This window comes from Vombatus ursinus, unplaced genomic scaffold (assembly GCF_900497805.2).
Source record: "Vombatus ursinus unplaced genomic scaffold, bare-nosed wombat genome assembly UNPS02014805.1, whole genome shotgun sequence".
Classification (NCBI taxonomy): domain Eukaryota; kingdom Metazoa; phylum Chordata; class Mammalia; order Diprotodontia; family Vombatidae; genus Vombatus; species Vombatus ursinus.
In genome coordinates this window covers 12,040,083-12,058,914 of record NW_020954583.1, presented here as the reverse complement: position 1 = coordinate 12,058,914, position 18,832 = coordinate 12,040,083, and the positions used below count along the sequence as shown (strand labels likewise).

The 18,832-nt window shown below is 36.3% G+C and overlaps 1 pseudogene; it reads right to left on the bottom strand.

Moving 5' to 3' along the window:
- Positions 1-16,128: 16,128 nt before the first annotated feature.
- Positions 16,129-16,900, bottom strand: LOC114051763 (annotated as a pseudogene).
- Positions 16,901-18,832: the final 1,932 nt, after the last annotated feature.

The following is an 18,832-nucleotide window of genomic DNA, read 5'->3' as shown; positions in this document are numbered from 1 at the left end:
TGGGGTTAAGTGACTTGCCCAGGATCACACAGCTAGTAAGTGTCAAGTATATGAGGCTGAATTTGAATTCAGGTCCTCTTGACTCCAGGGCCAGTGTTCTATCCACTGCACTATCTGCTGCCCCTCCACACATATTGGTAAACTAACTAATGTACAGATCAGTTTCCTTATGAACAGAGCCCTATCATTTTTATAGAGGTAGTGTGAGTTTGAATTGGAGAATTTTCCATGGAATATGCATAGGAATGGGCCTGTGGGAGGCCATCCAAAATGTGCAGAACTTAATTGTTTTTCTTAGTCACCTCTTCCTTCCAGCTTCTCTGGCTTCTTTCAAGACTTAATTCAAATATCACTGTCTCCAGGAGACCTTTCCTAGTTTGCCCCATCTCCCTTCCCCTCCCCACTCCCACTAGTGTCTCCCCTCTAAGATTACCTTACATTATATTGTGGTTCCTGCATATATATTTTATATACGATTTTGTTGCATGTTGTCTCCTTCATGAGAATGTAAGTTCCTTGAGAAATAACATGTTCTTGTTTTTCCTACAATTTTCATCATATTAGCACTTAGCATAGTGCCTTGTGCATAGTGAGTGTTTAATAAATGTCTTTAATTGAAGGACTAATGGTGTCCTGGCCGCTTAAGATGATAAGCATTTTTTGATTGGGGGACAGATAATTAAATACCAATCCTGAGAAATATATATTTCCATTCCTGTGAGTTTGGGAGGTCCAGAATCTTTAGAGGGTCCTGGTATTGGTCATCCAGTAAGAGGTACTTCCTGAAAGCCATCTATGTTGGGCTAACCAGATGATTTGGAACTTAAATGAGTTTCTCAGGCATTAGAGATATGAAGTGAAAGTGATATATTTATTCAGCAGTCCACAAAATGTTTCATGTTAGGGGTAGCTAGGTGGTGCAATAGGTTAGCAAGTTGAACCTCAAGTCAGGAAGACCTGAGTTCAAATCTGGTTTTGGATACTCAGTAACTTTGTGACCCTATGCACAACACTAAAGCTCCGTTTGCCTCAGTTTCCTCATCTATAAAGTGAGTATTATAATAATAGCATCTATGTCCTAGGTTTGTAAGGACCAAATGAGGCTCATTATATATCCAGCCTGATGTCCCAGGGATAGCTGTTTTATTTTTTTGTTTGTTTGGTTGTTTTTTTTGGTTTGGTTGTTTGTTTGTTTTGGGGGTTTTTTTTTGCCAGAGATTATTTATTTATTTGTTTGTTTATTTATTTATTTGTTTATTTATTTTTCCCCATCATACGCAAAAGAACAACAATTTCTAACATTCATTTTAAAGCCTTGAGTTCCAAATTCTTTCCCTTCCTTCCTACCCACTCTCCCCTCCCCCCACTGAGAAGGCAAGCAATTCCATATAGGTTATACATGTGTAGTCATGCAAAACATTTCCATAATAGTCATGATATAAAAGAAAATGAACAAAAAAATCCTCAAGAAATACAAAGTAAAAAAAAAAGCATCCTTTAATTTGTATTCAGACACTATCAGTTCTTTTTCTAGGGATGGATAGGATTTTTCATAAGTCCTTAAGAGTTGTCTTCGATTGTTGTATTCCTGAGAATAGCTAAGTCATTCACAGCTGATCATCTTACAAGATTGCTGTTACTGTGAACACAGTACAATTCACTCTTCATCAGCCCATGCATGTCTTTCCAGGTTTTTCTGAGAGTATCGTACTCATCATTTCTTATAGTACTTATAGTACTTAAGTACTTATATACTTATAGTATAAGTATTCCATCATAACCATATACCACAGCTTGCTCAGCCATTCCCCAATTGATGAGCTTCCCCTCAACTTTGAATTCTTTACCCCCAGAAAACAGCTGCTATAAATATTTCTGTACATACAGGATCTTTTCCTTTTGTTGTTGTTGTTGTTGTTTTTGTTTTGTTTTGTTATGTATTTTTTTTTATCTCCTTTGGGATACAGAGCTAGTAGTGGTATTGCTAGGTCAAAGGGTACGGTTTTATAGCCCTTAGGGCATAGTTCCAAATTGCTCAACAAAATGGTCGATTCAGTTCACATCTCCACCAATGGCACATTAAAGTCTCATTTTACCACATCCTCTCCAACATTTGTCATTTACCTTTCTATCCTCTAAGCCCACCTAAAAAGTATGAGGCAGTACCTCAGAATTACTTTAATTTGCATTTTTCCAATCAATAATGAGTCAGAGTATTTTTTCAGATATCTATAGATACCTTTGATTACTTCATCTGAAAAGTGATCATATCTCTTGATCATTTATCAGAAATTTGACTCAATTCTCTACATATCTGACACATGAGGCCTTTATCAGAGAAACTTGCTTTAAATTTTTTTACAGTTACTATTGCTAACCATAATTCCCTACATCCTATTCACCCTAACCCCTTTTATTCTAATCTTTCTCCTTTCACCCTGTCCCTTTACAAGAGTGTTTTGCTTCTAACTACCCCCTTGACCCTCTCCTCCATCACCCCCCTCCTCTTCTCTTATTCCCTTCCCCTTCTACTTTCCTGTAGGGGAAGATAGTTTTCTACACCCAATTGGGTGTGTATATTATACCCTCTTCTGAGCCAATTCTGATGAGTATAAGATTCCCTCATTCATCCTCCTGATTTCCCCCCTCTTCCTTTCTACTGAAAAGCTTTCTCTTGTCTCTTTTATATGAGATAATTTACTCCATTCTGCCCCTCCCAGTACACTCCTCTCTTACCCCTTAATTTTATTTTTTAGATATTACCCCTTCATATTCAAATCACACCTGTGTCCTCTGTGTATATATCTATATATATCTATATATATGCACATTCCTTCTAACTATCCTAATACTGGGAAAGGTCTTATAAGTTACAAATATCATCTTCCCTTATAGGAATGTAAACAGTTTAAACTTATTAAGTCCCTTATGATTTCTCTTTCCTGTTCACTTTTTTTATGCTTTTCTTGAGTCTTGTATTTGAAAGTCAAAATTTCTATTCATCAAGAATTTTCATCAAGAATGCTTGAAAGTTCTCTATCTCACTGAATATCCATTTTTCCCCTGAAGGATTATACTCAGTTTTGCTGGGTAGGTGATTCTTGGTTGTAATTCTAGATCCTTTGCTCTCCAGAATATCATATTCTTATCCCTCTTATCCTTTAATGTAGAAGCTGCTAAATCTGGTGCTGTGCTGACTGTGACTCCCCAATACTTGAATTGTTTTTTTCTTGCTCTTTGCAATATTTTTTCCTTAGCGTGGGAGTTTTGAAATTTGACTATAATATTCCTGGAAGCTTTCATTTTGGGATCTCTTTCAGGAGGTGATCAGTGGATTCTTTCAATTTCTATTTTACCCAATGATTCTAGAATCTCAGGGCAGTTTTCCTTGATTATTTCTTGAAAGATGATGTCTAGGCTCTTTTTTTGATCACAGCTTTCAGGTAGAAAAATTTTAGATAATTTTAAAATTATCTCTCCTGGATCTATTTTCCAAGTCAGTTGTTTTTCCAATGAGGTATTTCACATTGTCTTCTATTTTTTCATTCTTTTGGTTTTATTTTATTGTTTCTTGATTTCTCATAAAGTTATTAGCTTCCATTTGCTCCATTCCAATTTTTAAGGAATTATTTTTTTTTCAGTGAGCTTTTGGACCTCTTTTTCCATTTGGTCAATTCTGCTTTTTAAGGTATTCTTTTCCTCACTGGCTTTTTGGACCTCTTTTACCATTTTGGCCTAGTCTGTTTTTTAAGGTGTTATTTTCTTTAGTATTTTTTTGTGTCTCCAAGCTTTTGACTCATTTTCATGATTTTCTTGCATCATTCTCATTTCTGTTCCCAATTTTTCCTCCACCTCTCTTACTTCATTTTCAAAATCCTCTTTGAGCTCTTTCACACCCTGAGACCATTTTGTGTTCTTCTTTGAGGCTTTGAAAGTAGGATCTTTGACTCTTGTCATCTTCTGAGTGTGTGTTTTGATCTTCCTTGTCACCATAGTAACTTTCTATAGTCAGAATTTTTTCAGTTGTTTGCTCATTTTCCCAGACTTTTACTTGACTTTCAACTCTTTGTAAAAGTAGGACTCTGCTTCTGTGATAAAGGGCACACTGTCCCAAGCTTCAGGTTTTTTGTACAATTGTTTTCAGAGATACTTTTAGGGACCTGTAAGTTTTCAATTCTTCCAAGGTGGTATGCTCTAAGGAGAAGTGTTTACTACTCTCTTGCCCTTTGCTCTGGTCTATGAGAAAGCACAAGCAATCTTTTCTACCCTGGCACTGTGAGAAAAGTCCCTACTACCCTGTCCCCAGATCTGAGTATGCACAAAGCAACAGAGTCCTACATCAGTGCTAGCAAAAAGACCCTTATAATCTTCTGACCAGTTGTTTGACCCTCTTACCATCTGTGGGCTGAGAACTCTGGATGCAATCACTGCCTCTGTTGATTCAATCATTCAGAAGGGCTGCTCCTGGTTTGCTGGGGAGGAAGCCTGGTGGGCTGTGCTCTACTCTCACCCAGGTATGACAGATCTTTCCTACTGACCTCCTAAGTTGTGTTAGGTTGGAAAATTGTTTTGTGGATTTTGCTGCTCTAGAATTTATTTAGAGTCATTTTTAAAGGTATTTTGTGGAGTCTGGGGGAGAGTTCAGGTGAGTCCCTACCTTTACTCTGCCATCTTGGATCTGCCCCCAGCAATAGTTTTTTTGTTTTTTTTTTTTTTTTTTATTTAGAATTAGCACACATTTAGGGTATCTATCAAAGGAAATAATCAAGTATCTTCTAAAAATGTATTCAATGTAGAAAGTGGAACAAGCATAAAATGGCCATTTATTTTTCTTGACCACAAGGATTAAATGCATAAAATGGAAAAAAGACATAATATAGCAAGGGCCAATATTTAAAACATGAAATAATAGTTCATAAAACATGAAATAATAGTTCATTTTCTCCTCAGAAATTGATCCTTGAACATCAAAACATGAAGCATTTTGTGGGGCAGTTGAGCAAGTATATTAACTTTGCCTTAATTGTCTGGGCAACTCATTCAATGTTCATACCTTCTGGCAAATGAAAGTATTGCTCATGTTTCTCTTGCTAATTGTGTTCTACTCTGGAAATGTCATAATAGCTGCAGGAATCAACTTTTACTGGACAATGAGCACATTGACCAGGATCTCAAAAGTTTGCTGCAGAGGCTAGAAATGCTCAGTCACCTATGCTCATAGAAGGTATGCAAAGCCGAAGAGGAAGCCAAAGACTTCTGTTGTTATTGTTGTTCAGTTTTTTCAGTCAAGCCTAACTTTCCATGACCTCATTTGGGGTTTTCTTGGCAAAAATATTGGAGTAGATAGCATTTTTCTTCTGCAGCTCATTTTACAAAAGAGGAAACTGAGACAAACAGGATTAAGTGACTTTTCCAGGGTCACATATCTACTAAGTGTCTAAGGCCAGATTTGAACTTAGATCTTGGTGACTTTTGGCCTGGCACTCTATCCACTGCACCACCTAGCTGCCTCAGCAAAAGAATAATCAAATAAATAAATAAATAGTTAAATAAATGAATAAATAAATAAATAAATGTGCATTAAGGGTGTGTGTACATTTATACATATATGTATGTGTGTACGTATATATATGCATACACACATATAAAGACTGTGTGTTTATGTATATATGTATGTATATACACACACACTTACTCATTGCTATGTATAAGTAGCTCCCATTGCTGCTGGTGGCAGGATTACTGCCTACTATTTAAAAAAAATGTCTCAGGGAGAAGTCTCAAGTTCTGAGTGAAATACTTGGGAGATAGAATAGTAGTTGTTTCTTCCTTTGAAGTCTATTGAATGGGCATGTCTTGATGTTAGTGACCAGCTCTTCTAGAATGATGCTGTCACACTGCCTTGATTTGTGGGAGTTAGAGGGGATACGTGTATGTGTGTGTATGTGTGTGTGTGTGTGTGTGTGTGTGTATAGATATGTATGTATATATGTACACATATATATACATATACACATATACACACACACGTGTGTGTGTGTGTGTGTATGTATACGTATATGTATGTATATGGACCAACCAGAAGCTTCTTGTTTCCCAAGTTCTTAGGCAAACCTCCTCTCCTGACCCCCACAGATGGGGCCAAAGCTATTGTTCAACTCATCTCTTCAGAAGATTCCTCAATCCAGCAGATTGAGAAATGAGAAAGTATCCTTTGATTATCCTTATTACATATGTATAGGGAACAGCTAACAGACCAGTTTGACTTAAGAGTATTTGAAAGGAAGTAACAGAAGCCTGATTGTAAAGAGCTTTAAATGTCAGATTAAGGATTTTGCATTTCATCCCATTATGCAAACTAACAATAAGTATTTGAAAATATATTCACGGCCATAAATAATCAGAGAAATGCAAATTAAAACAAATCTGAAGTTTTACCTTATTCCCCGAATAAGGTAAATTCCACTGAATTGGCAACTCTGACAAAAGATAGAAGTAAAATGCTGACGGTGCTGCAAGAAAAACAGGCACTAATTCCCTGTTGGTAAAGCTGTGAATGTTTCTAATTATTTTGGAAAATAATTTAAAACTCCACAAGAAAATTTGCAAATTTTGTAACACTTTACTAGGTTTATATTGCCCTTCTAGGAGTTTTTTTGACAGAAAAAAATCTATGCAGAAATCATTATGTCAGAACTTTTTATAATTATAAAAATTTGGGATGAAGTGGAAGATATGTGCCCAAAAGTTGAGCAATGATTGAAAAAACTGAGCAATACAAATATGATGGAACATTATTAACCTATCATAAATGTCAACTATGATGAATTCAAAGCATAAAAAGACATATGAAGTTATGTAGTGTAAAGTAAGCTGAACTCAAACAATAATACACTTGTCCCTACAACTGTGTCAAGGAAGATATTAGGTGGCAACTAAATTCAATTAAAAATCACTGACATAGTTGATACTAATTTGTCTGGATTAAAACCCAAAGTCATCCTTTAAAAAAAAGAAAAGAAAATCATACATTACCACTAAATCTAATCATTCTTTTATGCTATTTTCCTTATTTTTGGGGGGAAAACATAATTTTGATTGTCTTTATGTTTGTTTAGATGGTCTGCTATACCAAAACAAAATAAAGCAGTAAAAAAAGAAAATGAAAATTCCATGGGGGCAGGAGCTATTTCATTTTGGGTTTGTCATCAATATGTAGCATCATGCCTTAAATATATTACACATGTAATTATTTATTTTTTGTTAATTGAAAGGGTTTCACAAGAAGAGTAAAAAACTAACAGATGGAAAAATAATACAATTCAGGTTCTGTCAGTCTTTTGTTCTTCATTTTGTTTGAACTTTAGCAATATATTTTTCCAAGTTCTAGGTAGATATTTCTGCATGAGTGTGGCATTTCAAATAAAACTGGAAATAATAGGGTAGAATATATATAAATTTGTCTACATTCCCTGTATTTATTGCTACCCATTGTAAGCAAAAACTCTACTCATATACTGTAGCCTCTGCCTAAAATACTATGTAGAGTATTTACTTCAGGAAAAACATGGATCAAGCATGATACTTTCCAACGTCTTATTTCAAAATGGGTCTTCTAGAAATAGCACACTGTAATTATCAAATATCTTTCTTAACAACAAAATTTCCTCTCTCCACATGAGCGCTTGATTTACATTGATTTACACGGGCACTAAGAGTAGAAAAGCAAGTGAATAAGCAGGCAATATTTATGTATCACACAGAGGATGAGACCATGGTACCGTGTGAAGGCTTTGAACTTAGAAAGCCAAGGTTCAACTCTTGCCACTGCATAAGTAGTGACAGGAAAATAACTTAACCTCTTTGGGCTTCAGTTTCCTATTCTATTAAATGTAGGGGTAAATTTATATAGTGTCTAAGGTGACTTTCACTTCTAAACTCATCATCTACGGCCAATCAAAGTGTAATCTCTCTGAATACCACCAGATGGCTCTCCAAATCCATACAATGAGTTCAAGCTCCTTTGTGCAGGTACAAACATGGCTGTATCTCCTCCCTCCCCACCCCTATTCAATCACTATACAATTAGACCTAGGTTCCCCAATTCAGTTAGGTTTGATCTCATATAATTTAGTTTGGGGCAGAAAATAATCACACTTTAAATGGCTCATGTTCCTATGCCCTATGCCCATTTAGATTTTTATATCCTTCCCAAGTTCTCTTGACCCAAAAAGACTTCATACTTTCCTTGGAGGTGAGAGTACCTTTAGTGAACAGAATTAAAATTTTAAAAAAATTCACGTCATTTTAACTCCTAAGTAGTTGAGCCCAGCCACTCCTAGAAAAAATATAAAATTTCAACACTCAAGAAGCTAAAACTACTCTGTTAAGAAATGGGTTTTTAATTTTAATTTTACTTTCACAAAGAGAATTTTTGCCAAAAGGCATTTGTAGAGGAAGGCTGTCAAGCATCCTTCCCATTTTCAACTTCACAAAGAAGGTAAAAGAAACCAGAATTCATTTCCTTAACTAAAGCCCAATGAGCACCAGAGGTACATCATCCTGTCCTTTCCTGGGCCCAGAACTCCATAAATTCATGTTACAGGTTTACTGTCCATGATATTTGTTTCTGTTATATTATTCATATTTTCACATGTCCTTCTCTGGAATTTTTTTGACATTTTCCCTGTAAAATACATATTTTTTTCTCTCCTTTTTAAAAAAAATCCCACTTCAGAATCATATTAGACAGCCTTAATTGACTTCTTTCATGTTAAAAATCCCTGGGAAATTCTTTCTATGCAACCTAAATATCTTGTTCTTGACAGCTAAAAGATTCTGGAAATTATAAGGTAAGAAAATCCAAACTCTTTCAAACATAGTTTACATCTTAATAGAAATGGAATCCCACATTATGGGAAATAAATGAAGGCTCAAAAGAATGTGGAAATCTATTTTTCAGAAGAGCATCGACAAAGGCCATCCAGAGGTAGATGATTAGATTATAATGCCATTTCCAGATGAAGGAACTAGATATGCTAGCATGCAGCAGAGAAGGTTTTGTGCAGGATGAAGAAGAGAGAGACACTATTAGGCAGATTTCAGCTCAATATAAAGACTTGAAAATAAAGTCATTTAAAAGCAGAAAAGCCTATCTTTTGAGATATTCAAGTCACTATTAGATGCCCACTTACTGGGATGATGTGGAAGGAATTTATACATCAATTATAATATCAGTATTACAAAAGGGAACTATTTTGAAATGCTTAAGAACTCTGATCAACACTGTGATCAGCCATGATAAATGCTATTCTTTTTCTGACTGAGAAGTGATGGAATAATAGGCAGAATGACACAAATGTATTTTTTTCAGCTTACTGTGTTTCATTGGCTCCATAATTTCTATATTCATGGCCCACACTTGTTTGTAAATGATGCGTTCCAGTGTCTATAATCCACCCTTGCCTTCTTTGGAAAGACCACTGTGATCTTAATGATTGTTCCTTAGAAAATTATTTCTATAGTTCTGGCAGCTTATAAGATTTCTTCTTTATCAATGTGGTGTTAAAGTTATAAAGTGTTTAAGTATGTTAAAGGAGGCAGATAGGTGGGCCTAGAGTCGGGACGACCTGAGTTCAAATCTGGCCTCAGTCACTCACTAGCTCTGTGACCCTGGCAAATCATTTAACCTCTATTTGCCTTAATCCACTGGAGAAAGAAATGGCAAACCACTTCAGTAATTTTGCCAAGAAAACCCCATAGACAGTAATGGTGTGCTACAGTCCATAGGGCCATGACGAATTGCACGTGACTGAACCAACAACAAAGTATGTTAAACACTTGGTTCTTCCTTGTCATCATCCTGTGGATTCTTTCTATCTGTACCTCACTGTTTATTTTGTCACTTCTGGGAAATTTCTTTGATTTCCTGAATTATAATGTTCAAATGTGTCTCTTTTTCTTTCTTTCTTTTCTTTTCTTTTCTTTTTTTTTTTTTTTGATGAGGCAATTGGGGTTAAGTGATTTGCCCAGGTAAGTCACTTGCCCATAGCTAGTGAGTGTTATGTGAGAAAAATATTTTTGCCATGAGTCATAGCCATTGTGAGAATTTATTTACTATACACATGTTACTAGGTTTTTGTTTTTCTTTTTTTCCAGAGCAGAAAGTAGTTGAGTGAGAAAAAAATCAATGTCTGACAATTGAGAAAAATAAAATTTAAGTGAAAAATATTCCAGTCTACCCTTCACACAAGTTCCAAAGTAATTTTCCCAAAGCATAAGTCTATTTCACAATGATAATAAACACCAGGAGTTCCTTATGAGTTGTAGTGTCTAATATATGACTCTGTTTGGAATACAAAACTTTACAACTTGACCTCTGTCTATCTTTCCAGTTTTTATAGATTGTTCTACATAGTCTACAGTAAAGCTACACTGACCAATATTTTGTTCCTTACTTAAAACACTATCTCCACTCTCTCTCTCTCTCTCTCTCTCTCTCTCTTTCTCTCTCTCTCTCCCTTCAAACTAGCCATCCTTCATGCCTGTAATACTCTCCTTCCTCACCTACACCTCTTAGAATCCTTGGATTCCCTCAAGATAGCTCAAATATCATTCTTCTAAGATAACCTTTCCTAGTCTTTTCAACTGTTAGTTCCTTCCCATATAAGGTTACATCCCCTATACTCTTTATGTATCTTGCACATATCTATTTATGCACACATTGTCTCCCTCATAGAATAGTCCTTGAAGGCAGGGATTATTTTTGTTTTTGCATTATATCTCCAGAGCTTTGCATAATACCTGGTACACAGTGATTTAAAAATTCATGTTGGTTGATTTATTTGCTGATCTAGAGATTCACTTTCATCCCTACAACATTATTAATTTCACAAATTTTCAAGATGGAATTTTTTTACATAATGTGTCCCAAAAGTCTTAGTGCAATATTAAACTTTAATTGCTTAAAATACATACTTTTTAATTTTAAATATTTAAATATTTTAAAATAGTTTTAAGTTTTAATGCCTTAAAATTCTACTGAATTCTGGAACACCCTGTGTACCTTATAATACATGTCAAATGAAAACATGATGCAAATAAGTGTGATCTAATTTAAATGTAGACTTAGTAGACTACTTCATCAATGACTTTTCCACCTCTTTTCAGAACTATAAAATAATATTATAAGTGACCTTAAAGTAATTATGAATTAAAGTAATGGTATAGCACATGGTTGCATCACGTTTTCATAATGCTATTATTCTACATTGATCTTTTGACTTAAAACAACCTTAGATTATAAATCTTGTACTTGTTTCCTATTACCCTTCCTCTACTAGATATGGGACATTGATATTTCTTGCAAAGTCTGATCTATTAAAAAGGCAATTTACTTTCTAAGACCTGACTTTTTAAATTGTAAATCTACTGAAAGACAATTCCCTCCTTTGGGCTTGACTTTAAAAATAGTACACAGACATTTGATGTAGGTCCAAAATCAAAGAGTTCCTCTATAGAAAGAAAATGGAAATATATGTAACTACAATATACCATGTCTTTTATATGAATAAAACTAGACAATTAGATGTGTACACATGAAAAATATTCACATATCTATGCACAATATTAAGTTTTACCTTAGATGGTATTGTGGTAAACTAAGAAGAAAATTTTAGCTATACCAGAATTTCCTCATTTAGTAAGGAATAATTTTCCTGGGCATGTTTTCAATAAATGCATTTTAAATCCTCTTTTTAAAATGTATCACAATGTTACAAGACATTATATATAATATATATTTATATATGTATGTACATAATAGCTAAGTATGTAATACTTTAATACTCTTTCTCAAACTTGAGCCTTCAACCTCCCTTGGCCCCACATATCCAATTAGTTGCCAAGTACTACTGATTTTATCTCCACAACATATCTCACATCTATCCCAATCTCTTCAATCACTTGGCTACCACGCTAGTTCAAACATTTCATCTTGACTATTGCAATAGCCTGGGTAGCTAGGTGGTGTAGTAGGTGGAGCACTGACCTTGAAATCAGGAAAACTCATTTTCATGAGTTTGAATCTGGCCTCAGATACTAGATGTGTGACTATGGGCAGGTCACTTAACCCTAACATCTGGGAGTAGAGTGTGTTCAAGGAAAGCTAGTACCTCTGGTGTGAGGACTGTTGAGCCCTTTTCAGGACTGCTTTTCACCTTGGGTGTCCACCTGATTCACCCAATTCTCACCTGTGGCTCCAAGAAGCTGTATTATGCACTGCCACTGCCACTGCTACACTCTAGTAAACCATTCTGGCAGACAGGCTAAATATGACTGAGGGTAACCAAGGAGTTGCAAACCCATCAGTGAGTCACAATCACAATGAGGTCTCCCTCTTAGTCATTGTTGGCAAGATTCTTGCCACAGTCCTCGTTAATTGGCTTAGCCTTCACTGGGAAGATTGTCATCTACCCAAGAGCCAGTGTGGCTTCAAAAAAGGCTAAAGAATGGTGACTATGGTGTTTGCTGCTCAACAACACCAGAAGAAATGCCAGGAGCAAAACAAGGGTCTCTACACAACATTTGTCTATTTAACCAAGGCCTTTGATATTGCCAGTTATGAGGGATTGTGGAAAATTATGTCAATATTTGCTTGCCCAGACAAGTTCATCAGTATTGTGTATCAATTTCATAACAGCATGCTTGCATGGGTTCTAGATAACGAACGATGCTCTCTCACTTTCTCAGTCACCAACGGAGTGAAGTAAGGCTGTGTACTTGTTCCCATGTTTTTAGCATGATGCTTTCAGCATTGTTGTCAAATGTCTTCAATGAAGATGAAAACAGCATAAGGTCTGCTACTGAACTGATAGTAAATTATTTAACTTAAAAAGGCTGGAAAGCTAAGACTAATGTGGAGGGAGAGTCGGTGTGTGATTTTTTAAAATTTATATATGATTGAGCACTCAATGTAGCCTCTGAAGCTGAAATACCACAAAGTATAGATTATTTCTCTGATGCTTGTGTCAATTTTGGCCTAACAACTAACACTAAGAAAACACAGGTTTTCCACCAGCTAGCACAACACCCGGAATCATTGGTTACTGCAAGTGGAGAATTTTGAAAAGCTGTGTGTAAGTTCCCTTACTTTGACATTATACTTTCTAGCACGTACACATAGATGATGAGATTGACTCACTCATTGCCACAGCTGGCTCAATGTTTGGGACACTCCAGTAGAAACTGTGGGATAGAACAAGTATTAGACTACCTATCAAACTAAAGATGTATAAAACCATTGGGTTGACTTCACCACTGAATTCCTCTGAAACCTGGACAGTGTACCAGTGCCACATCAGGAGAGTGAATTGCCTCCATTTGATTTGTTTTAGGAATATTCTAAAGATTGCCTGGCAAGATAAGGTGCCAGACATTGAGGTCCTTTTTTGAGCTAAACTGCCAAGCATTCAAACTTTCCTGCAGAGAGGACAATAGGGTGGCTACATTGTTCAAATGCAAATATATGTTTGCTAAAAGACTATTTTATGAAGAACTCACACAAGGCAAACTCTCACATGTAGGTAAGAAGCAATCTCAAGGTCTCTCTGACGAACTTTGGAATCAGTTGTGTGACATAAGAGACTCTGGCAAAGGACTGTCCAGCATGGCATGCATGTGTCAAAGAAGGCACTACGCTTTATAAGGAAAATAGAACTTCAGTAGTTCAAAAGAAATGTGAGATGTGCAAATTTACAGACATCTCTACTCCAAATGTTCATACGGACTATCTGTGCCTGACATTTCTGAGCTCATATTGGTTTGATTAGACACAGTTGAATACACTGTGTCTTGACTGTCATTTTGGTCTTCTTTGAGAATGAAGGACAACAACCAACTAGCCCAGCTGGTCTCCCTGACTTGTCTCACTCTTCTCCAATCCAACCTCTGAAGCACAAGATTCCTAAAGCATAAGCCCAGCCACATAACTCTCCAATTCAATACTTTCAGTGGCTTCAAATACAAACTCCTCTGTCTGGTACTTAAAGCCTCTTATGACCTGATTCCAGCCTACTTTGGATAATAGTTAATAACACTAAGCAGGGGAAATAAGTTTTTCCTTGATAATCATATATTTTTTTAAATTAAAAGTTGATGTATAGTAGATTTATTCTTTTTTGCAGAATTTACTGAAGGTTCAGATTACAGAAAAAAAAAGGTTTAGAGAGTTACTTTACTTTCAAGACTATTTGAAAAAATACAGTTTGTCCAGTGAAAGTCCACTGTGAAAGAATATCAAATAGTATTTAAAAAAATGCTAACAGAACTTAAGAACAGTAAAATGATATCTATTCTGAAAGGCAATTCTTGATCTTCCTCAAAATTGCACAATGATGATTTAAGACTAGAAATATGGAAATACATACAAACCACAGAAATATAAATGCATAGTTATAATTTGAAGTGGCAAGATGGCATCCTCAAAAACTAAGTCATAGTCATTTCATTTTATGATTTTAAAATGACATCTAAAGGATAGGTTTTAGTAAATAAATCATGTCTTAGAAGTTTGTTTTTATCAGAAAATGTCAAGAAACAGATAACATTTTGAAGATAGAGCAACTATCTGAAAAAAATCAATATTGAGGCAAGGTAATTTGCAATGAAAGCATGGAAATAAGGCATTTCTAGTAACCATTTTCTTCTCTGTCCACAGGTGTTTTAGTAGCTACTCTCTTGGGCCTTGAAACAGGCTAATTTTGACACATTGGGTTGTGGAGTGTTATGCTACTAAGTATAAACTCAAGTTTATGTGGTTCTATTATTTTATAAACTGTCAATGTCAGTGAAAATTTTTCAAAACTTATTTGACTGCATCTGCTTCATTCTACATAAAATTTCACGCATAAAAGAAGTTTAGGGAATAAAACCAAGCTTACCAGATACAGGTTCATATGTTTTAAAATGCAAAGTCATAAAATAGCTTTTATAAATTGAGAGTTTTTTAAAACAATAATCCTAATGACACAGACACATGAAAATTCCTGAAAACAGGATAAAATTAGATTATAACTTTCTAAGTCTCATAGACTCCATTGGATATACGTTGTTAGACAGTCTTAAAGGACTTTTGGGAGCCAAAATAGTAGAGTAAGCAGTAAGTTGCTCTCTCCCTTATTGACCTCTAAAAACTCAGAAAAGATTGCCACAGGAAAAATCCTGGAACACTGGAGCCAGCAGAAAGACAGGGTACAGCAGTCTTTTAGCCCAGGAGGCTTGAGAGATTAACAGGAAAGGTCTCACTCACTCTGATGGAAAGAGAGCAGTACAGGACTGGGAAGTATCCCAGCAAGCCAGCAGCAAGCCCCACCTCAGCAAACGAGCTGGAGATTCTGAGCCCAAGGGTGGTGGAGGAGGTGAGTGTCAACATCAAGTTTCTCCAAGTAGAGAGACACAGAAAGGGGAACCAATAAACTCCACCTCAGAAAACCACCACATGTGCCTGTGGCCAGGCATTCTCTAGCATCCAAACTTCTGTGTGGTTTAGCACAACTCGAGGCAGGCAAGCATCCTCTAGCAGCCAAATTTTCATATGCTTCAGAGAAATCTGGGTGATATAGGTGGCCTATAGGGCCATACCCCTCCACACTGACAGCTTCAGTGTAGCCCCCTGGGAAATGCAGAAAAAACCCCACCTGGCCTCAGCACATGCCAGCTACCACCACTAGGACACAAGCTCAGTACCAGGTAAGCTGCGAGATCACTATAGTCTCCAGCTGCCAACACCTAAACCAGGGACATGGTCCCTGGATCCCAGCACAAGAAGCTTCAAACAATGCCCCCTGTACACCAGCAGGAGAGCTCAACTTTAAAAGCCAGGAAATAGGCAAATATCATGAGCAAAAAGCAGAAATGGACAATGACCATAGATTTTTTTCTATGAGGAAAGGAATGATAAAAACAAAAATTAAGAAGAGGACAGCATTGTCAATATACCTAAATCTGAAACCTCAAAGAGGAATATGAACTTATCTCAAGCCCAAAAGTCTTCTTGGAAGAGCCCAAGAAGGATTTTTTTTTTTTTTTACTTAACAAAAGTTATTTATTTCTAACACATTTTTAGAAATTTTATTTTTGACTGAACTCAGATTTCGAGGTGGAGGCTTTCAGGGAAGATAGTCGACGTCTTTTAGCAATCTGTTCTTGTCTTTTTTCTTTAGCCTCCTTCATTCTCTTGGCCAAAAGCTTAGCATATTCTGCTGGTTCTTCCTTGTTCTTCTGGGTATTGTGCTTCTTCAAAGTAATTCGTCTACATTTGTGCTGCAAAATTCGAGGAGTCACCAGATGCTGAATTTTAGGAGCCTTGGTCCTGGGTTTCTTACCTTCCTTGTTGAGCAGCTTTCTCACAACATATTGCCGGACATCACCTTCTTTGAACAAGTTGAAAAGTTTTCGGATTCTGCTAGTTCTTTTGGGCCCCAGGCAATGAGGCACAGTTGTATCTGTCAGTCCTGGTATATCCTTCTCATCTTTCTTCACAATAACCAAGCTGAGGACGCTCAGGTTGGCATCCACAATGCAGCCCCTAACAGATATACGTTTTCTTTCTCCAGTTTTTCTAGGGCGATAGCAAGAATGGCCCTTACTGAGCAGCAGGCAGACATGTCCGTGAGCCAAAACACCCTGCTTCATGGGGAAGCCTTGTTTGTCATTCTCACCACTGCTACGGACCACATAACCCTTCCATTCTTCACCTAGAGCATCAGCAGAAACTTCAATGGCCATCTGTTTCTCATAAAAAGTCCATAGCTTTCTCTCATCATCAACTTCGATGTGTTTCTGACAGCCAGTGGCTGGGAAAGAGATGTTGAGCTTCATCTCTGCACAGCCATCCGCTTCAGACCTGCCATGGGAAAGAGACCCAAGAAGGATTTTAAAAGTCAAATAAGAGAGGTAGAAGAAAAATAGGGAAAAGAAATGAAAGGTATGCAAGAGAGAGTCAATAGCCTGGAAAAGGAAGGACAAAAATTGACTGTAGAAAATAATTCCTTAAAAAATGCAATTGGTCAAATAGGGGAAAAAGCACACTGAAGAAAACAACTCTTTAAAAAATAGAATTGGGCAAATGGAAAGGGAGGCAGAAAAACTCGCTGAAGAAAATAAATCCTTAAAAAGTAGGATTGGCCAAAAGGAAAAGGAGGTACAAAAGATAACTGAAGAAAACAATTCATTAAAAATTAGAACTGGGCTACTGGAATCTAATGACTCTATGAGACATCAAGAATAAGTCGAACAAAATCAAAAAAATGAAAAAAATAGAAGAAAACTTACAATACCTCATTGGAAAAACAACTGACCTGGAACATAGATCCAAGAGAGATAACATAAAAAGTATTGGCCTCCCTGAAAGCAGTGATCAAAAAAAAAAAAAAAGCACACAGACATCTTTCAAGAAATCAAGGAAAACTGCACTGATGTCCTAGAAACAGAGGGTAAATTAGTCATCAAAAGAATCCCCTGATCACCTCCTAAAAGAGATTTCAAATTGAAAACACCAAGGAATATTGTAGCCAAATTCCAGAATTATCAGGTCAAGCACAAAATCCTGCAATCAGCCAGAAAGAAACAATTTAAATATTGTGGAACCAGAGTCAAGATTACACAGGATCTTGCAGCTTCTACATTAAAAGACTGGAGGGCTTGGAATACGATATTCCATAAGGCAAAGGAGCTTGGATTACAACCAAGGATCAACCACCCAGCAAAATCGAGCAAAATCTTTCAGGGGAGGAGATGGACATTCAATGAAATAGGGGATTAACAAATCTTCCTGATGAAAAGACCAGAGCTCAACAGAAAATTTGATCTTCAAATACAAGACTCAAGAGGAGCATAAAAATGTAAAGAGAAAAGAAAAAAATCATGTTATTCAATAAGGGTAAACTATTTACATCCCTACATGGGAAGATGATACTGGTAACTCTTAAGAATTGCATCTTTATTATGACATTTAGAAGTGGGTGTACATACACAGAGGATGTGGGTATAAATTGACTTTGATGTGATGATGATTAAATAATCGAATTAAGTGGTGAAAAGGGATTGTATTAAAAGAAGAGGAGTCAGAAAGGGTAAATTACATCAACTGAAGAGGCGAAAAGACCTATTACAGTAGAGGGAAAGAAGGGAGGGAGATGACCATTGTTTGAACCTTACTCTCATCAGATTTGATTCAAAGAGGGAATAACATATTCAGTTAGGTATAGAAATATAACTTACCCTATAAGAATTAGTAATAGAAAAGAGAAAGAAAAGGGAGGGGGATGGTAAAAAGGGGGGCAGATTGAGGGAGCCAGTGGTCAAAAGCAAAACTCCAATGAGGAGAGAAAGGGAGAAAGGAAGGAGAAAAGCATAAATAAAATGGGAGGAAATAAGATGGAGAGAAAGACAGAGACAGTAATCATAACTGTGAACGTGAACGTGATGAACTCTCCCTTAAAAAAAGGAGATAGCACAGAGGATTAAAAACCATAGTCCTACTATATGTTGTTTATAAGAAACACATTTGAAGCACAGGGATACACATAGTAAACGTAAAAGGCTGGAGTACAATATATTAAGCTTCAGCTGAAGTAAAAAAAAAAAAGGAGGGGGTAGTAATCTCATCTCAGACAAAACAAAAGCAAAAAAAATAGATCTAATTAAAAGAGAAAAGGAAGGACATTACATCTGCTAAAAGGCACCATAGACAATGAAGACATATTATTAGTAAACATATATACACCAACTGGTATAGCATCCACGTCCTTAAGAGAAGAAGTTAAGGGAGTTA